Source organism: Triturus cristatus, chromosome 10, assembly GCF_964204655.1.
Source record: "Triturus cristatus chromosome 10, aTriCri1.1, whole genome shotgun sequence".
NCBI classification, from domain to species: Eukaryota; Metazoa; Chordata; class Amphibia; order Caudata; family Salamandridae; genus Triturus; species Triturus cristatus.
This window is the reverse complement of record NC_140593.1, coordinates 147,911,508-147,933,649: the sequence shown is the minus strand read 5'-3', so window position 1 is coordinate 147,933,649 and position 22,142 is coordinate 147,911,508.

The following is a 22,142-nucleotide window of genomic DNA, read 5'->3' as shown; positions in this document are numbered from 1 at the left end:
CTGGTGCGCCTGCAGCGCTGGCTTGCACCACCCACAGAAGCAGCTTATAAAGTATGTCTCAGACCTGCCACTGCAGAGTCTGTGTGCAGTCCAGAACTGCCATCTTGGCAGTGAAGTGCACCCACTTCCCAGCCCCTGAACCTTCCCTTGGCATCATGTAAGCCACCCCTATGGTAGGGTGCATTGTATGTGTAAGGTAGGACATGCCTTGGTGTGTGTAGCATGTCCTGGTAGTGAATTACACCCAATTTCGTTTTTCACTTCTGTAAGGCTACCTGTTCTCCATAGGCCAGAATGGGCAGTTTGACTAATACATTCTATAGTCCTAACTGACCCAAGGAACATGGTAGAAAAACGAATTTAGTATGCCTGAGCTCAGAATATTAAAATACATCTTTTAGTGAAGTTTATTTTTATATTCTGTGTTTGAAAATACCACTTTTAGAAAGTAGGTATTTTCTTGCCTAAGCCTTCCAGTGTGTTCTGCTGTTATGTGTATTGGCTGTCTGGTTTTAGAGGGACAGGGCAGGCTGAGTCAGACCTGGGTTGAATAGAGAGATCTGCATTGGAGTATGGGGAGGGGTAGCTCCTTGACCTGAATAGGGCTGTGCCTGGCAAGGTGAATGCTGGCTCCACCTCCTACTGTGCGTCTGATGGCAGACCCCCTCTTTCTGAAAGGAAGGATGCAGCCTGGTAAACAAAGTGCTCCAGGACTGGGCAGAACTGGTTCTTGCTGAGTTCAGTGACTTGTAGCTTCTGAGAACAAAGACTTTTGGGGTATAAATATCTGTAATGTAAAATGTAATGTAATGTAAAATGTATTTCTATAGCGCCATTATCACTCAGAGAGTATCAAGGCGCTCACCCAACCCAGATGAAGGGGGTTGGTGGGAGAGACACACTTCACGCCAAACATCACATTCCTAAACCATTGCCATACATGCAGCATCAGTTCTTAAAAAAAGCCAAGTTTTTAAAGCCTTCCTGTATTGGGTTTCATGGGACATGGAGCGCAAGGCAAAAGGAAGCTTATTCCATGCTTTAGTCCCCAGTACAAAGAGGGATTTACCCCCTCTAGTCACCAGCTTAAATCTGGGGGTTACAAGGAGGTTTTGCCCTGCAGATCTTAGGCAGCGTGCTGGATGGTGACGTTTAAAACCATTTTGTAGGTATTTAGGTCCTTGGTGGTGAAAAGCCCTAAAAGTAATTAGGAGGATCTTAAAGAGTATCCTCTTAACAACGGGGAGCCAGTGAAGCGCATTGAGCGCTGCTGAGGCTGACGACTTACGCGGCAGACGTAGAACTAACCGAGCTGCTGCATGCTGGACTATTTGCAATCTGTGGAGAACCGACTTATTAGTTCCAGCATATAAGCTATTGCAATAGTCAAGCCTGGAGTTTATTAGTGCTACAGCAACTGTTTTCCTAGCTGACAGAGGCAAAAGATCGAAGAATTTCCTCAAAGCTTTTATAATATGGAAACAGGTGCCAGCTACGGTGACCGCTTGCTGCTTAAAAGACAGTTTATTGTCAAATTTGATGCCTAGATTCCGAGCTGGGGTGATGGTATTGGGGGGAGTCACAGCATCCTCAGGCCAACTGTTCTTAGGGGAGAACAACTTGTGTTTTCCAAATGGCAAAATCTCAGTCTTATCAGCATTACACCTAAGGTGATTGTCAAACATCCACTTAAATGTTGCTGTTAGACAGTCTTTGAGATTTTTCTCGGCATCGGGTTGCTCCCTATCCAGTACTAAAATAAGCTGAGTGTCGTCAGCATACGAAATAGTACTGATCTGGAATGAGGTAATCAGTTTTATCAGGGGAACCATATACAAATTAAAAAGTATAGGGCTCAGACTTGATCCCTGGGGAACTCCAAAGCTGAGTGCCTTCTGTGCTGAAACCCCTACATTTTGTATTGCTCCTGGACATCAAGACGAACCTCTGTCCATGTAACTGAAGGAATCTGCAGGAGGTGACTATCCTTGTGCTTGTGTGCTGTTTCTTGGATTGGCCTGCAGTGGTTACCATTGGACCTTGAAGAAGAGGGAAAAGGACTTTGAGAGAACTTTTATTTATCTTGCTAAAGCAATCACCCAAGGGCTAGAAGAGGCACATCAGACTTCACCACCAGCCTCCTGATTCCTCCCAGCGTGGATTTCTATCTGCAGGTGAGGCTCCTGTGAGTTCCAGGGCCTCTAGTTCTACGACAGAGAAGAGAGTGCTGAAATCGTTGCTAACGCACGTTTGCGAGCCGCCGCAGCTGAAAGCGCTTGGAAAATCATCTCGCTGCTGCCGCTGAGTGCTTGCAACCGAAGTTCATCGCATCGCACGTTTGCGGGCTGCCAAGTGCTCGCTAAACTCAAAGATCATCGCATCGCACGTTTGCGGGCTGCCAAGTGCTCGCTAACCTCACAGATCATCGCATCGAGATCGTCGCATCACGACATCGCAGCACGGATGCCGGGCGTCTGCCATTTTCATCGCATCAGGATCGTCGAGCCCTCGCGGAGCGCAATTTCTTCGCATTGCAACCCGATCGCACATGCAACAGGATCGTCGCATCGTCTCCTTCCTCGCGGCAAGGAGTCATCGCATCAACGGCCTAGCATGCAGAAGTTTGTCACCTTGTCCTCGCACGCATCAGCAGATCGGCGCATCGTCTCCACCTTCGCGGCAAGGATTCATCGCATCGCCGGTCTGGCGTGCAGAAAATCATCGCTGCAGCTTCTTTGCGACATTTTGTTGGTTTTGCTACGAAATCCAGGTACTTTGTAAGTAAAAGGGTCGCAGAGACCACTGCTTTGAACTGAACTCCTCTTTGCACACTTTGAACTATTTTTGCAGCATTCTAAGAGTAATCCCATTTTTCAGTATTGTGGCTTTTATCGTTATTGGTCTTGTGTTAAGTCTATATATAAAGATACTTATTTTTTATAACTACTTGTGTGGTGTCCCTTTGTAGTGTTCTTCACTGTGTATGATCATAAATGCTTTACACATTGCCTCTGAGATAAGCCTAGCTGCTCATGCTACGTTACCACAGGGTTGAGCAGGGGTTATCAAAGGGTGTAGCCCTCTTACTCTGACTTAGTAAGAAGGGTCCCTACTTGGACAGTGGTCAGCCATTGCCAACTAGAGACCCCCATTTCTAACAATCTCTTAGAGCCGCTTATCCTAGATGATCTCCAGGACCTTGACAACAGGATAATGTGGGTGGGGATGCTCCAGAAGTAGGGACAGAAGGGGCAACCACCAGTGACCCTAATTCTGAGCATGATCAAGAGGCATCTGAGGACTCCACCTTGATGAACTTTGATCCAGAGGATAGTGCAGATGGTACAGAGGGTATACCTAGAAGTAGGTCCCCCTTTATTCCTCCTGGGGAGGGTTCAGAGCAGACAGAGGAGATGTAGGTCTCCCTCTGGTGAGTCAAATGCTTCAGGACATTCCATAGGGGCCTCAATCTCTAGTCAGAGAGAGGACTCCTTGGAGAGGGAATGCCACCTGATCAAACTTGAGAGAGTTAGACTCAAGCTCAGGTGAGATCAGTTGACCATTGACAAGGAGTCCCTGGAAGTTCAAAAAGTTAGGACAAACTGGGATTAGATTGCCATGGTGGCAGCCCTAGTGTCCCTAGAGTCAAGGAAAGCTCTTTTGATACAAGGAACCTGAGCAGGATAGTCCCTCCTTACCAGGAGGAGCATGCCGTCCAGAAATGGATCACTGCTTTAGAGAGGGTCTGTAAAGATCAGAGGGTCCCTCAAGGGCAGTGGGCAGCTATCCTGTGGTTCTACTTTGCTGACAATGGTAGAGATCAGATCCTCACTGTTAGATAAGAGGATGCTGACAATTATTCAGTTCTGAAGAGTGCACTCATTGATGGGGTTGGCTTCACCACTGAACAGTACAGGATTAAGTTCAGAGACACCCAGAAGGCACACACCCAGGCATGGGTAGATTTTATTGATAGTGCTATTAAGGCTCTGGAAGTCTGGCTTCATGGAAGCAAGGTACAGAACTATGAAGGATTGTACAATTTGATAATGAGGGAGCACATCCTTAATAAGTGTCAGAGCCAACGTTTGCACCAGTACCTGGTAGACTCTGATCTGACCTCTTCCCAAGAACTGGGAATGAAGGCAGAAAAATGGGTCCGCACCGGGGTCAAGCAGAAAATTCATGGTAATGGAGGTGACCAGAAGAAGCAAGATTCTTCTAAATCTCAGGATGCTTGTGTGGACAAGGGTAAAAATATAAAGAAGTCTTCTCAAGGCCCACAAAAACCTTCATTGGGGATGTCCTAAAATTCCAAGAAAGGCAAAAAGAAACCTTGGTGTTATTTAAAGTAAAGACCCATTGGACAAGAGATGCTGATTGTCCAAAGGCCAAGGAACCACTGCCTCTAAGGCAACTGCACCCCCTGGCAGCAGTACAAGTGGTAGTACAGCAACCAAGGGATTAGTGGGGTTAACCTTGGGTTCTGAGGTGGGTTCTGCTCTAGTCAGAACTCCAGCTCAGGTTGACTAGTCTGTAATGGTGGCATTGAGCTAGACACCTTACTAGTAAGTCCCACTAACTTGGGCAAGTACAGGAACAATCTTTGATCAATGGAAAGGAAGCAATAGCTTTCAGGGACACAGGGGCCAGTGTTACCATGGTGACAGAGAAACTTCTGTCCACTGAACAAGTTATACGCAGACAAATGTACCAAGTAACCAACGTTAGCAATGCCAGGACTGATCCTTCCTTGGTGGTTGTGAATCCCAGCTGGGGAGGGGTAACTGGACCTAAGGGAGTTGTGTTGTCTCCAGACCTACCTGTAGATTATCTGTTGGGCAATGACTTAGAAACTTCAGCCTGGTCTGAAGTAGAGTTCAGGACTCCTGCAGAAATGATGGACATTTCTGCCAGTGCTTTTGCTGTAACCGGGGCTTAGGCCAAACAGCTTAGCACTAAAGGAGCACTGGATCCTGGAATAATGGACCAGATTGCTCCTAAGAGAAGGCGCAGGAAGAAAAGGAATTATCCTCCTCCCAAACTCCCTGTGAGGATCAGTCTCCTGAGGGGGATGATCACAGTCCCTGTGAAGGAACTGTCCCAGAGGAATTTGGTCCTGACCAGACAGAATTCTTAGGGCCAAGGGGCCCTTCTAGTGCAGACTTAATTTTGGGGCAGCAATCCTGCCCCTCTCTTGAACCATTCAGACAGCAAGCTGCTGCTGAGGAAGGAGGAAATGTCAGTCGGTCCCATAGGATCTATTAGGAAGATGGGCTTCTGTATTCTGAAGGTAGAGACCCCAAGCCTGGAGCCACCAGGAGGTTAGTAATACCTGAGAGGTTCAGGGGGTTTCTTCTCTCCATGGCACATGACATTCCCCTTGCAGGACACCTTGGGCAAAGTAAGACTTGGGATAGGCTTGTCCCTCACTTTCACTGGCCCCATGTAAGAAGACACCAAGGAGTTTTGTCTCTCCTGCGTCACTTGCCAAGCCAGTGATAAGTCAGGTGGCACTACAAAGCCCCCTTAGTTCCATTTCCAGTGGTTGGGGTTCCCTTTGAGAGGGTAGGGATTGACATAGTTAGTCCCTTGAACACTCCAACTGCTTCTGGACGCAGTTACATCCTAGTGGTGGTGGACCATGACACTAGGTATCCAGAAGCAATTCCCCTTAGAACCACTACTTTATTTTTATTTGTAAAGTTTTATATAGTGCGAACAAGATCCAGAAGGATATCAGAGCGCTTTACAAAGGATGGAGGCAGGTAATAAAAGTATATGAGAGAGGGGTCAGAGGAGAGAAATACCATAACTGTTACATAACGTGCACAGTGGGGAGCACACGGTAGGATCAAGAAAGTAGTCTCCAAAGAAGGTCTCATGGTTGTAAAGTCAATGACTTAGAGCAGAAGATCTTATTCCATTTAAGGGATACAGCTCCTGTAGTGGCCAGGACCCGCCAATTAATCTTTTCCAGGGTGGACTTCCCTAAGGAGGTCTTAACAGACAGAGGTACCAACTTAATGTCTAGATACATCACTTCAATGTGGAAAGAGTGTGGAATAAACTAAGGTTGTATTGTATTGTATTGTATAGTATATAATATTTATGGAGTGTGACAAACACCCTACGGGTACCCTGGCACTGAAGATACGTGAACGCAGACCAGCAGGGAGAAAGAAAGATAGAGCCTAAGATGAACATTACTCAGAGACAACAGAATCAGTTTCTAGGGAACAGCCACGTTTTAATCCTTTTCCTGAACAGGGACAAAGTACTACATTGTCTGATTTCAAGTGGAAGTTCATTCCAGAGTTTGGCAGCAGCAAAACTAAAGGATCTTTCTCCCAGTCTGGCCCTGTAGAATATGGGTATCTTTGCCAGATAGGCAGAAGAGGAACGGAGACTTCGGGTAGGAGTGTACCAAACCAGTTTCCTCTGTAGTGGCTTAGGACCGAGTCCATGCAGCGTCCTAAACCCAATGCAAAGGGATTTAAAATATATTCTTTGCTGCACAGGGAGCTAGTGTACCTCGGCTAGACACATTGAGGCAAAAGAACCTCGTGGTCTGGACAGGGCTAGTTTCGCTGCTGTGTTCTGAACACGTTACAGTCTCTAGATTAAATATTTAGGGGACTCCAACAGTAGGGCGTTGCAATAGTCAAGTCTACTTAAGATAACGCCTTGAACAATCAAGGCTCTGGCCGAGACTGGAAGCAATGGAAGGATCTTTCTTAAAGCTCTCATAAGGCCGAAACAGCACCCCACAGTCTTATTCACTTGCGTCTCCAGTGACAAGTTGGCATTGAACATGACTCCCAAGTTTCGCACCGCCGTAGACGGCGCCAAGGGAGTAGAAGTGCCAAGAGGCCAGAAGTTGCAAGGAAGAGGCAGAGGAACCTTCCCAACTGCGCAGTGTAGAATTTTTGTCTTATCCGAATTAAATAGTAAGGAGTTATTTCGTAACCACTGCGCAGTGTCGTGCATGCACGCATGATAATCCTCCTGTCATGCCCCGTGATCCGGATCGACAGACGGTCCAGTATATAAGGACCTAAGACGCGTACGAACGCGCTTAGCGTTCTAGCTTGATGCCTGGTTTCCGTCCTCGCTTAGCTTGCCTGACTTCCGGATTGAACTTCCTGTTTCCGTTGTCGCGCTAGTCAGCGCCGAGCCTTCCCGGGTTCTGCCCGTGTGTTCTGTGTCTTTCTAAAGACACTTTACCGCCGTGATTCGCGAGCCCCTCTATCATCTGGAGGCTCGCTTTTGCTTAAGAAGCATACCGCGGTGAATCGCGAGCTCCTCTGCCATCTGGAGGCTCGCTTTTGCTTACGAAGCATACTGCTGTGATTCGCGAGCCCCTCTACCATCTGGAGGCTCGCTTTTGCTTAAAGTAGCGTTTTTGTTTCCCGCCAATTGCGGCGGATTGCAGAGTGAGTGCCAGTTATCTACCTTCCCCAGGGCTGCTGTGTTGTGGGGGTGCTCACTCCTGGGTGGTGGTTGGGTGTAGACACGAGTATATCCCACGCACCTTGCCCTCTGATCCCCTCTCTAAGGTTACGGGTTCCCAAACTCCTCTCACAAGTACATGCCCTTTGATTATTACACTGATCAGTAGCGTCCTCCTCTACTGATCATTACGCCCAAGTTGTATCATATCCTCAGCTGAGTCCACACACTTCCTTCCCCTCTTTGCACCGGTTCAGCCCTTCACCCACCTCTCTTCAGTGGTGCTGGTCTTCCCCTGAGACAGAAGATCGACTTATCCATAGGGGACGCTAGCGTGGACCACGCCATAGTGACCAGAGTTCTCCTGAAGCACGGTAACAGCGCTGTGCGCTACTCTTTTTACTTGCACTTAGGAATTCAGCACTGGGTGGGCGAATATAATTGCTATCGTTTTGTCTTTCTCCCTAGGAGTTATCCTATTCGCAAAACGCCTTTCGTTATTACATTCCATGTGGAAATAGAGGGACGCATTTGTATATCATTCTAGTGAGTAAGAGGCCGATAAGAATTGTGTATCATCTTTAATGTTACAGGAAGACCATTCACTGAATTGTTTATCTTATAGGGTATACGAATTAGAAGTTGATTTGCTCCATGCCTGCCCCCGTCCTTAGTCCCTTACAGATCCAGTGGAGGTGACACCTCTTATGCTAAAACAAGACCCCCGTGGTATGTGGGTTAGGGACTTGTTTCTGGCTGGGAAATGCGTAATGTGATATGTAGTATTAAGTAGAACTTTCTATTGCAGCACGCACAGAGAAGAACCACGTCATTGGTACCAACCCAGCCACACCTCTGAAGTCACACCCTCCTTCCCTTGTTTTGTTACCCTGTTTTCCCCTGGCGTGCCATCCGGTTCTCTAGGGTTTGATAGAGACGGAAGGCCGTAGGGGAGGACGGAGACTTACTCTTCTGATTCCTGACGCTCCTGCAGAAGATCCTGCAAACCATTACAGAACGCTAAGCCTAACAGTGTGTTCTGCCCGAGCGTCATGGACCTGGGAACAGTAACGTTGGCAGATGTAGCCAACATGATAGGCAATTTGCAGGCCGAAACTCAGGCCTTGGCGGCCAGAGTAGATACTTTACAGGGTCAACAGAGAGTGGCCTCTGCGGGAGAGAGAAGCACCAACCAACAACCCGTGATCCAAGTCACTACTCCCCAGTCCATTCCTCTAGCTCCACCTGAGCGCTTTGCAGGAGACGCGGCGAGATGCGCCGCTTTCCTCAGCCAATGCCAGTTGCACTTTTCGTGCAAGGCGAACTGCTTTCCTACGGAGCAGTCCAGGGTAGCCTTTGCCATATCCTATTTGAGCGGGTCCGCAGCGGATTGGGCTATACCCTTAGTAGATAGAGACGACCCGTTGTTGTATAATTACGGAGCCTTTCGGAGGGAATTCCGTAAATTATTTGATCGCCACATGTATACTCATGCGGCGGATACCGAGCTGTTGGCCTTGAAGCAAGGCAGTCATGAGTTGGTTCAATACATAACTTCATTCCAGAGATTAGTGGTGGAGGCCAATTGGCCAGAGGAAAAGCGTGGTACGCTCTTCTACCGAGGGTTGCGGGATGACATAAAGGACGCGTTATCCCAAATAGTAGATTTACCCGACTCTTGTTCTGACCTTATAGATTTGGTAGTCCAAATTGATCACAGGCTAAGAGAGCGAAAACACGAAAGAGGGAAGGGTGAACCTCGGTATGTCCTTTCCAAGGAGAAAAAGAGCGATTTACCCAAGTCTGTGGATGAGAGTGAGCCTATGCAAATAGGCATGGTGCGAGGCCCTTTGACACCCGAAGAGAGACAAAGAAGACGAGCAGAGAAACTCTGCATGTATTGTGGTAAAGCCGGCCATTTTGTAAGGGCCTGCCCGGTCAAGCCAAGCACTATAAACCGACAGGGAAACTTGAGGGTCCGGGGTCTTTTGAGGCCAGGCTCCCGGGCAGTACAGGTTATGCGGTCTCCCCTGTTGATCAAGACATAGCTTCTACCTCACACTTTTATGTCCCAGCTTATATCGCACATGAGCATCAGGGTCTTCATGTACGAATCATGATCGATTCTGGGGCTTCAAGGAATTATATGGATGTTGATTGGGCTAAGACCAATCTCATACCATGTATAAAGAAAGACGTCATCAATAGGGTTACCGCTATTGATGGCAGACCTCTTAGCTCAGGGCCTGTGACACATCAAACAGAACAGCTACACATGAGTATTGAACCCCATCATCAGGAAGACCTATCCTTCGATCTGATCCATTCCCCGCATATTCCTGTTTTATTAGGGATCCCATGGTTAAAGCTCCACAATCCCATCATTGATTGGGAGAATTCCACCCTAGCGTTCCGACCTACTCAAGGGCAGGAGGCAGTGATAGCAGGTACTCTGGGAAATAGTGCCTCGGAGACTTTGGAACAGTTGCCTGAGTTACCCACATGCTACAATGATCTGAAAGCCGTATTCGACCCACGAGAGGCAGAAATCCTACCCCTCACAGAGCATATGACTGCCGTATAGACTTGGAGGCGGGAGCTAGAATTCCGTGCAGTCGGGTATACTCGCTAACGGAAAAGGAAAACGTCTATCTAAGACAGTACCTGGACGACATGCTTGAAAAAGGGTTCATCAGATCCTCGCGTTCTCCAGCCTCTTCTTCCTTGTTTTTCATTCCCAAGCGGGAGGGGGGTTTGAGATGCTGCATTGATTATAGACGGCTTAATCAGGTTACCATAAAGAATCGCTACCCGTTGCCCCTCATTTCCTCCCTCCTTGACAAGGTACGAGGCGCACAGTACTTCACGAAACTAGACCTACGTGGAGCCTATCATCTTGTGCGAGTCAAGGAGGGAGATGAATGGAAAACAGCCTTTTGCACCAAATACGGGTTGTACGAGTATCTGGTTATGCCCTTTGGGCTTTGCAATGCTCCTGCAGCATTTCAATTTTTTATAAATGAAGTGCTGAGAGACATGCTGGAGGAGTTTGTAATAGCTTATATAGACGATATATTGATTTACTCGGTTTCCTTGTCTGAGCATGTGTTGCATGTACGGAAGGTTTTAGAACGCCTCCATGACAACAGGTTGTATTGTAAACTAGAGAAGTGCACCTTTCACACGCAAGAAGTGCCCTTTCTCGGTTTTGTTGTGTCTCCATGGGGTCTGGCTATGGATCCCGGTAAGGTGAAGGCAGTTCTTTCTTGGCCGGCGCCCAATACTGTCAAGGAGTTACAGAGTTTTTTGGGTTTTGCCAATTTTTATAGAAGGTTCATCAAAGATTTTTCGGAATTGGCATCACCACTTACGGCTCTCTTGAAGAAGGGTGTCAGTTATACCTGGTCTAGGGAATCTGAAGATGCCTTTCGACGGTTGCGTTTAGCCTTCACCAGAGCCCCCGTTCTTCACCATCCGGATCCTGCCTTACCCTTTGTGGTGGAGGTTGATGCTTCGCAAGTAGCTGTTGGGGGGATTCTCAGTCAAACAGACCCCGTTAGCGGCCTAACTCACCCTGTGGCCTATTTTTCACATAAGTTCACCCCAGCAGAATACAACTACGCTGTGGGTGAAAAAGAGCTTCTTGCGATCAAAAAGGCCTTCGAGGAATGGCGTCAGTATTTATTGGGGGCCAGGCATCAAACAACGGTCCTAACGGATCACCGTAACCTCCAATATTTGAAGTCCGCCAAGGCCTTGTCCATGCGACAATTACGTTGGTCACAATTCTTTTGCGAATACGATTTTTGTATTCACTACCGTCCGGGACGGAAGAATGGGAAGGCGGATACATTGTCTCGCCTAGGTTTTCATCAACCAGCTCTGCCCATAGACACCCCGACCATTGTTCCCAGTGCGGCTATTGTAGGGGGGATACTTACTGAAGAAAGGTTTCTCACCCAGGTTCGGCAACACCAGCTGTCATCAGGGATGAGGGACATCGTAGGAACTCAAGCAACTACCATTCAAGATGGATGTGTATGTGTACAAGGGGGTGTGGTCTTGCCCACTAAGGAACTGCAACACCAGGTATTGGATTGGTACCATTCACATTCCTTGGCAGGCCATCCCGGGATCAAAAAGACCACACAAGCAATACGTGAGCGGTTCTGGTGGCCAGGCATGCTGAAAGACATAGTGAGGTACATCAAGACGTGCCATATATGTGCCCAAGCTAAAATCTCCCGCCAAAACCCCGTGGGTTTGCTCTTGCCTCTCCCTGTTCCTCCTGGACCCTGGCATACCGTGTCCCTTGATTTTATTGTGGAGCTGCCCATGACCCAAACTCAGCATAATACCTTGCTAGTGGTGGTGGATATGTTTTCTAAAACCGCTCATTTTGTCCCCTTGCGTGGGTTACCTACTGCCAGTGAACTTGCGTCAGTGTTTTTACATGAGATCGTCAGGCTACATGGGTGTCCTTCTGTTTTAATATCTGATAGGGGGGCCCAATTTGTAGCACGATTCTGGAGGGGTTTGTGCTCATTACTTGGGATAGACGTCAGGTTGTCCTCGAGTCATCACCCGCAGTCAGATGGGCAGACCGAAAGGGTCATCAATGTTTCGAGCAATACATAAGGATTCAGGCCCTACAGGAACCCGGGGAATGGGATGAATGGGTGTGGGTGGCAGAAATTGCTTATAACAACAACCCCCATTCCTCGACAGGCTACTCACCCTTTTATTGTGCTAACGGGTTTCATCCCAAGTTGTTACCCACAGGGGTTTCCCCGGACGGCCCTACCCCATCGGCCAATGAGCTTCTGTCTCATCTACAGGAAATACAGAGGAACACTCTAGTGAACCTAGACGCAGCAAAAACAAGATATAAGGAAGGGGCCGATCAACATAGAAGGTTAGAACCCATTTATGAACCAGGGGATAAGGTGTGGCTTTCCACTAAACATCTGGCACTTCGTGGTCCACGCAAGTTCAACCCTACTTACATAGGCCCGTACACGGTACACAGTGTGATAAACCCAGTGGCCTTGAAATTGGAACTACCTGCCTCTATGAAGATACACCCCGTGTTCCATGTTTCCTTGGTAAAACCCGTTGAACCTGGTACCCGACTCCCGCGACGTCCAGCTCCGGTCTCTCTTTCAGATGATTCTGAGTATGAGGTGGAATCCATTGTAGATTCCCGTTTGGTACGGAATACACTCCAATATCTCATACATTGGAAGGGATACGGAGTAGAGGAACGTACGTGGGAACCGGTTTCTAATGTCCACGCCCCTCGTCTGGTTCGCCAGTTTCATTTGAAGCATCCCAACAAGCCCAAAGCGGGGGGGGACCGCTGTGGGGGGAGTGTGCTGTCATGCCCCGTGATCCGGATCGACAGACGGTCCAGTATATAAGGACCTAAGACGCGTACGAACGCGCTTAGCGTTCTAGCTTGATGCCTGGTTTCCGTCCTCGCTTAGCTTGCCTGACTTCCAGATTGAACTTCCTGTTTCCGTTGTCGCGCTAGTCAGCGCCGAGCCTTCCCGGGTTCTGCCCGTGTGTTCTGTGTCTTTCTAAAGACACTTTACCGCCGTGATTCGCGAGCCCCTCTATCATCTGGAGGCTCGCTTTTGCTTAAGAAGCATACCGCGGTGAATCGCGAGCTCCTCTGCCATCTGGAGGCTCGCTTTTGCTTACGAAGCATACTGCTGTGATTCGCGAGCCCCTCTACCATCTGGAGGCTCGCTTTTGCTTAAAGTAGCGTTTTTGTTTCCCGCCAATTGCGGCGGATTGCAGAGTGAGTGCCAGTTATCTACCTTCCCCAGGGCTGCTGTGTCGTGGGGCTGCTCACTCCTGGGTGGTGGTTGGGTGTAGACACGAGTATATCCCACGCACCTTGCCCTCTGATCCCCTCTCTAAGGTTACGGGTTCCCAAACTCCTCTCACAAGTACATGCCCTTTGATTATTACACTGATCAGTAGCGTCCTCCTCTACTGATCATTACGCCCAAGTTGTATCATATCCTCAGCTGAGTCCACACACTTCCTTCCCCTCTTTGCACCGGTTCAGCCCTTCACCCACCTCTCTTCAGTGGTGCTGGTCTTCCCCTGAGACAGAAGATCGACTTATCCATAGGGGACGCTAGCGTGGACCACGCCATAGTGACCAGAGTTCTCCTGAAGCACGGTAACAGCGCTGTGCGCTACTCTTTTTACTTGCACTTAGGAATTCAGCACTGGGTGGGCGAATATAATTGCTATCGTTTTGTCTTTCTCCCTAGGAGTTATCCTATTCGCAAAACGCCTTTCGTTATTACATTCCATGTGGAAATAGAGGGACGCATTTGTATATCATTCTAGTGAGTAAGAGGCCGATAAGAATTGTGTATCATCTTTAATGTTACAGGAAGACCATTCACTGAATTGTTTATCTTATAGGGTATACGAATTAGAAGTTGATTTGCTCCACGCCTGCCCCCGTCCTTAGTCCCTTACAGATCCAGTGGAGGTGACACCTCTTATGCTAAAACAAGACCCCCGTGGTATGTGGGTTAGGGACTTGTTTCTGGCTGGGAAATGCGTAATGTGATATGTAGTTGTAACGCCCTGAACGTCTCAGGATCGTTTAACAGACACGACAATGAGGACGCAACCACTTGTGAAGGGTTAGTTCTTTTAATGAAGGCAAATAAAATACAAAGAACAAACAAAAGTTATAGTCACTGGAATACTCCAGGCTAAGTACGTTACCAGCCCACAGCACGGATGGTCCTAACCGTCCTCTGCATATACGCCGATCCCGGCGTATGCCAACAGAGGGCAGAAATGAAATGGCCGACAATGCCAATCGGTAGGCTGTGAGGGGCACGAAGAGTGTTGGGGAGAATCGAGGAGTCAGGGAAACACCCAGCCGGGGTCTCTACCTGAAGGGAGCAGCCGCTCAACCTCTTCCTCAGACTGCACCGGGACGCGGAGTCACCTCCTGGTGATGCGTCACCGATACCCCAATCATAAGCAAGAAGACTGAACCGAGAGCAGCCGCTCGATCGATCCTGTGGACTTCCGAGTCTGTAACGCGGCAAACACCTCCTGGTGTGCGTTACAGCTGGCAGTCCCTGTGTCTCTGGTCGGGCTGGGAGTTACGACTCCAACCAGCAAAAGCTCCACTGCGCTTGGACTCAGCCGAGTCAAAAAGCGAAGCTCAATGGTTGACCGGTAGAGCTTCCGGGTCCTTCACAGGTGACGATGGGGCAAGACACGGCCCAGGGAGTAACGACTCGACCTACCTCCGTTCTTGCCTTACTGGAGCACCACTCCGGAACACTGCTCTTCACGAAGCAGGTACGTCGGTGTAAACACAATATCCGACAGCCTTGTACCTCCCGGTTCCTCCCTTTATAGGGCGTGTTTTCCTTGAGTTATGTAACAGCTCTCCTGTTTACATAAGGGCGTGTTTCCCTTGAGTTATGTAACAGCTCTCCTGTTTACATAAGGGCGTGTTTCCCTTGTATGACAGGAATTCTTGACAGTACATCCTCCCTCTCAGCGGCTCCCCACGGGTCCAGCGCTGGCAGGAAAACGCCGATGGAACAAGGAGACCAAGCGCGGAGCATGAACCCCTTCAGCCGGTTCCCATGAATGCTCCTCCGGGCCATAGCCTTTCCACGCAACCAGGTACCACAGCTTCCCCCTGCGCCATTTGGACGCCCGTATGCCCGACACTTCATACTCCACCTCCGACTCCACGCATACCGGCCTAGGTGTCCCAGACGGCTTGGAGGGTGCTGGTTTGAGCAATGATACATGAAAGACAGGGTGTATCCGCAATGACTGGGGCAAGCACACCTTCACGTTCACGGGACCCATACACTTGGTAATTCGATAGGGGCCCATGTACTTGGGCTGGAACACACTGTTCTTTCGAAACCTCATGTTTCTTGTGGATATCCAGACGTAGTCTCCAGTGCGGTACAGTGGCCCGGGCCTTCTCTTCCTATCTGCCGCAGCCTTGTATCTTCTCTTGGCCTCTATTAGGACAGCCCTTGAGCGCATCAATGTGTCTTTTATGTGTGCCACCCTGTCCGCTGTGGCGGGAATCCTGTCCTCTCTGAACGGATGTAGAAATGGCAAGAACCTGGGATGTTGGCCATAGTTGCTATAGAACGGAGATGACTGTGTGGAGCTGTGAGTGGCGTTGTTATAGGCTATCTCTGCAACCCATAGCAAGTCGACCCATTCTTCCCTGCCCTGGTCCACAAAACATCGCAGATACTGTTTGAGCGTTTGGTTCAGGCGCTCGGTTTGGCCGTCCGTTTGAGGGTGGTAGCTGGTGGACAGGGCGGTCTTAACATGCAGCGCAGTGCACCAAGTCTTCCAGAATTGCGCAGTAAACTGCGACCCCCGGTCCGACACGATCACCCCAGGTAATCCATGCAGTCGTACCACATTCTTTAGGAGTAGTGACGCCAATTCCCCGGCCGTAGGGACTCTCTTGCAGGGGATGAAGTGCCCCATTTTCGTCAAGTAATCCACCACCACCAGTATTGCCGTCATCCCCTGGTCTACCGGTAGGCCCACCACGAAGTCCAGTGATATGCTATCCCATGGTCTATCCGGGGTCGGAAGTGGATGTAAGAGCCCTTGGGTTCGGCCATGGTCGGCCTTCATGGTAGCACACGTAGGACACTCCTGTCCCCACCTCCTGACATCCACTCTCATGGTTGGCCACCAGAAATGCCGTCCCATGCTAGCCACCGTTTTTTCAAAGCCCAAATGACCTGCGCATGGAGAGTCATGGCACCAGATGAATGCTTGTTTCCTTAGCCTAGGCGTGGGTATCAATAGGCACCTGCCCTTCAGGGGTATCCCGTCCTTCAGCTGCCATTCTCTGTGACTGAGGAGCCACCTCCACCATGCGAATGACCTGATCCCTCTCTTTATTCCCCTCAGGAAAGTATCCGGTTGGATAACCCCCAATACCATCCTCGGGGAAATGATGGAACGCTCGGTTGCAGGCAATGGTTCCTTAACTGCAGATTGACGGGACAGGGCGTCCGCCTTCCGGTTTTCCGTCCCCGGCCGATATGTGATGCGGAAGTTGAACCCCGCAAAGAAGATCATCCACCGCAGCTGCCTGGGAGAAAGGTGTCTAGTGGCCGTCATGAACTGTAGGTTCCGATGGTCCGTGTACACCGATACCACATGTCTTGCCCCCATCAACCAATGCCTCCATTCGGTGAAGGCGTCCTTGATTGCGAGAAGCTCCTTCTCCGCAATATGGTAGTTGCGTTCGGCGTCGTTGAGTTTGCGGGACATGTACGCAACGGGATGAAGCACCCCTGTGTCGTGGTTGCGTTGGGACAAGATAGCCCCCAGCGCCACATCCGACGCGTCCGCTTCCACCACGTAGGGGAGATCCGGATCGGGGTGAGCCAACACCGGCGCCTTACCAAAGGCGCTTTTCAGGGCCTCAAAGGCTTTGTTCGCTTCAGGGGACCAGACAAACTCCTTGGACTTCCTCAGTAGCTGTGTGATTGGGGCCACCACTCCTGAAAATCCATCTATAAACCGCCTGTAAAAGTTGGCGAAGCCAATGAAACTTTGGACGTCCTTCACGCTTTGGGGCACCGGCCATTCTTTCACCGCCTTGATCTTTCGTTCTGCCATCTCCTGTCCCTCTGGACTCAGCATCACTCCGAGGAATTCCACGGATGTGACGTGGAAGTCACACTTGCTGAGTTTACAAAACAGCATGTTTTCCCTCAGCTTTTGGAGCACAGCTTTGACGTGGTGTACGTGCTCCTCCACACTGGACGAATAGATGAGGATGTCGTCGATATATACGACCACGTAGATATCCAACTCCTCTCTGAATACCTCATTCAAAAAGTACTGAAAGGCTGCCGGGGCGTTGCACAGACCGAACGGCATGACGAGGTACTCAAAAAGGCCGAACCTGGTCTTAAAGGCGGTCTTCCACTCGTCTCCGTCCCTCATGCGCACCAGATGGTATGCCCCTTTCAAATCCAACTTGGTGTAGATACGAGCTTTCTTGACCTGTTCCAGAAGTACACTGATGAGAGGCAAGGGGTACCGATTTTTTATGGTTATCGCATTCAATGCCCTAAAGTCCACACAGGCTCTCAGCTCCCCATTAGCCTTCGGGATGAAGAAGAGTGGCGAGGCGGCCGGAGACTTGTACGGGCGGATGAATCCTAGCTTGAGGAGTTTATCCAGGTACCCCCGGAGATGCACGTTTTCAGGCTCCGTCAGGGCATACAGCCTGCCGCTGGGAACGCTGGCCCCTGGCACCAGGTCGATCTGGCAGTCAAACTGTCTATGTGGTGGTAGCACTTCCGCCTTCACCTCATCAAATACATCCTCAAAACTGTGATAAGCCTGGGGGAGAGCCACATCTTTTTCTGCCGCTGTAGCCACCGTCTGACTCCCGCTCTCATCTGCGTCAAGGGATTCCGTTCTTATTCCACAATGCAGGATGCAATACGGTGACGTCATTTCGATGCGATGTGTTGGCCAATCCACAAAGGGGTTGTGTTTCTGTAGCCACGGCAATCCCAATATGACGCCATATTGGGGCGCTCGGATGATGTTAAAATCGATTTGTTCCAAATGGTTCCTCCCATATCTCATCGGAAGGACCCCCGTGTGCTGTCCGATGGGCCCCGTCACCAATCGCCTTCCGTCTACCGCATAGACGTCTTCGGGTACTGCTTTGGGAAGAAGCACTAGCCCTAGCCTGCATGCCTCGTTGTGGTCCATAAACATGCCAGTGGCCCCTGAATCCACCATGGCCACAACGGGTATCCACTGGTCATGCACTCCCACGTGCACCGTGATAAACAGGTGTCGTTGTCCCTTAGTGACCGAGTTGGAAAGTGAAGGGATGGATGAGTGACTCCGAGATGCCCCTTCTCTGGTCTTGGAGTCCTCTAGTTTTCCGCCGGTATGTCCACCACGGCTGTTACCGACCGGTTGGCCCGATAACGTGACGTCTTCGGTTTGGCAGGGCATTCACGTACGTAGTGGCCTTTTTTGCCACAATATAGGCACAATCCTTGTTTACGGCGTGACTCTTTCTCCGTGGCTGTGAGGCTCGCTCGTATTGCGCTGATGTCCATGGGTTCTCCCTTGGATGCGGTGGAAGTTTCAGGACTTCCCACCGTCACATAGGATGGAAGGGATTTTCCTTTTCTCCCATGATCCCCCTTTCTTTCACTTAGCCTATGTTCCAGCCGTAATACCAGGTTGATAAGGCCCTCACATGTCTTGGGTTGAGGGTCAATATGAGCCACGGCGTCCTTGAGCTCATCGCACAGCCCTTGATGGAAGAGCGCCGTCTGTTTAGCAACAGGCCACTTGGTTTCCGCAACCAGCCTTTGGAACGCGTTGAGATACTGCACCAGGTCGTTGGATCCCTGTCTCAACTCAAGCATTTCACGGTCCGCCGTGTACGAGTCAGCCCTTCTGTCGAATACCTTCAGGAATTCCTCGCGAAAAGCACCCCAATCACATAAGAGGGGGTCGTCCCTGCTCACCAGAGGTACGGCCCATTGTGCCGCGTTTCCAGCCAAATAGGATATAAGGAAAGCCACACGAGCCTGACTCGTGGGGAACGCCTTTGGTTTGCACGATAAATGTAGCGCCACTTGTGTGAGGAATACCTGCACTGTGTTAGGATCCCCACTGTACCTCTCTGGTGTTGCCAAGGGGATGGCTACCGGCATTTCCACTACTACCGCAGGGGTCTGGTTCGTGAGGGAGGTGCTGGGCGTGAGCGGGTCCAATTGGATAGCATCCAGTCTGGCTTTTACATCGGCTGTTTCTTGCCTAGAGGCAGCCACTTCAACTTGCATGGCCGCTAAAGCAGCCAGCACATCATCAAGTGTTGCCATGTCTGTTATCGACCGGGAGACAGTTAGTGTTATTAAGGTCGGATATATTGTAACGCCCTGAACGTCTCAGGATCGTTTAACAGACACGACAATGAGGACGCAACCACTTGTGAAGGGTTAGTTCTTTTAATGAAGGCAAATAAAATACAAAGAACAAACAAAAGTTATAGTCACTGGAATACTCCAGGCTAAGTACGTTACCAGCCCACAGCACGGATGGTCCTAACCGTCCTCTGCATATACGCCGATCCCGGCGTATGCCAACAGAGGGCAGAAATGAAATGGCCGACAATGCCAATCGGTAGGCTGTGAGGGGCACGAAGAGTGTTGGGGAGAATCGAGGAGTCAGGGAAACACCCAGCCGGGGTCTCTACCTGAAGGGAGCAGCCGCTCAACCTCTTCCCCAGACTGCACCGGGACGCGGAGTCACCTCCTGGTGATGCGTCACCGATACCCCAATCATAAGCAAGAAGACTGAACCGAGAGCAGCCGCTCGATCGATCCTGTGGACTTCCGAGTCTGTAACGCGGCAAACACCTCCTGGTGTGCGTTACAGCTGGCAGTCCCTGTGTCTCTGGTCGGGCTGGGAGTTACGACTCCAACCAGCAAAAGCTCCACTGCGCTTGGACTCAGCCGAGTCAAAAAGCGAAGCTCAATGGTTGACCGGTAGAGCTTCCGGGTCCTTCACAGGTGACGATGGGGCAAGACACGGCCCAGGGAGTAACGACTCGACCTACCTCCGTTCTTGCCTTACTGGAGCACCACTCCGGAACACTGCTCTTCACGAAGCAGGTACGTCGGTGTAAACACAATATCCGACAGCCTTGTACCTCCCGGTTCCTCCCTTTATAGGGCGTGTTTTCCTTGAGTTATGTAACAGCTCTCCTGTTTACATAAGGGCGTGTTTCCCTTGAGTTATGTAACAGCTCTCCTGTTTACATAAGGGCGTGTTTCCCTTGTATGACAGGAATTCTTGACAGTAGTATTAAGTAGAACTTTCTATTGCAGCACGCACAGAGAAGAACCACGTCATTGGTACCAACCCAGCCACACCTCTGAAGTCACACCCTCCTTCCCTTGTTTTGTTACCCTGTTTTCCCCTGGCGTGCCATCCGGTTCTCTAGGGTTTGATAGAGACGGAAGGCCGTAGGGGAGGACGGAGACTTACTCTTCTGATTCCTGACGCTCCTGCAGAAGATCCTGCGAACCATTACACCTCCAGGGCATTAGGTTGGGTTCCATCAAGAGATAGAATGATCTGGGTGTCATCGGCATAGTTACCACACCTCACCATCCACAATCTAATGGGCTTGCTGAAAGGTTCAACAAGACCCTCAAGGGTATGGTCATGGAACTCCTAGAAAAGCTTAGGTGAAAATGGGATGTCTTACTACCCTACCTTCCCTTTGCCCACAGAGAGGTTCCTCAGAAGGCAGCTGGCTACAGCCCATTTGAACTTCTGTTTAGACATCCAGTTAGGGGTCCATTGTGTCTAGTTAAGGCGGGCTGGGAGCAACCTCTCAACCTCCTTAACAGCATATTGTGGACTATGTCCTTGGCCTGCGTTCTCGTATGACTGAGTACATGAAGAAGGCCAGCAAAAACATTGAGGCCAGCCAAGAGCTTCAGAAATTTTAATAAGTGATGGGTGGTATGAGTAATAGGACAGGCGCTACCAGAAATATTCACTAACATTCTTATGTGTTATCCTGCTTAGTACGGTGCTATAAGAGGAGAGAACCACCAGCCTCTCCTAATCAGCAGCCTAGGCCGCAAACAATTGGCACCATAAATCCCTAGCACACGTTGATTCAAGCCAACACTTGTTTCATCGCTTCACGTTCAATTAACATGCGACTTTTTCAAGGCTTAATTTTCTAGTAAGGGACCGTTTCAGTGGGGTGTTAATTCCGACCCACACCGACCTCTGGCGCGATTAATTGTGGGCGGGCAGAATAGTGTGATTCTTTCAGAGGATCCAAAATCATGAGCCCAGTCAAAATGGTCGATTGTGTCTTGTGGTAATCGCCCCCTCACGCCGTAATCCTCGAGTCGCATGTTAATTGAACGTGAAGCGATTAAACAGGTGTTGGCTTTGGGCTCACAAACAGTCACAAGAATATCAATCAAAGGAACCAACATATGAATTAAAGAGTGAAGACTTCAAGACATACAATTTGTGCTGCTGATTTATATGTTGTCTCATGTATAATTCTTATCTTTTGGAACTACTGTGTTAATTAACATTGAGAATCAACGTGTGCTAGGGATTTATGTTGCCAAGAGCTTCAGAAAGCCTCTGACCAGAAGGCTGTCCTGACTGTTTACCAGTCAGGCCAGAAGGTGTGGGTGTTGGAGTCTGTGGACCCAGCAGCTCTCTAGGACAAATGGAGTGGCCCCCACACAATCACCTACTTGGTTGACCTGGGCAATCCAAGAAGTCCACACAGGGTACTTCATGTGAACTGCCTGAAACCTTTTATAGGCAGGGCTGACATGAGCCTGCTCATAGCAACTGATGAGGGACAGGAGAGTGGCCCTCTCCCCGATGATCTCTCTCAAACCCTGTAGATGGAGTAGCCTTGGCAGGCAGCCTCACTGACCAGCAGCAGGCTGATTGCAGGAAGGTCCTCAATCAATACAAGCATATGTTTTTTCTGACACCCAGTCAAACCAACTGGTGTACCCATAAAGTGGACACACGTGACAGTCTGCCAGTAAAGAACAATATTTACAGGCAGACTGACCATGTCAGTGACTGCATCAGGACAG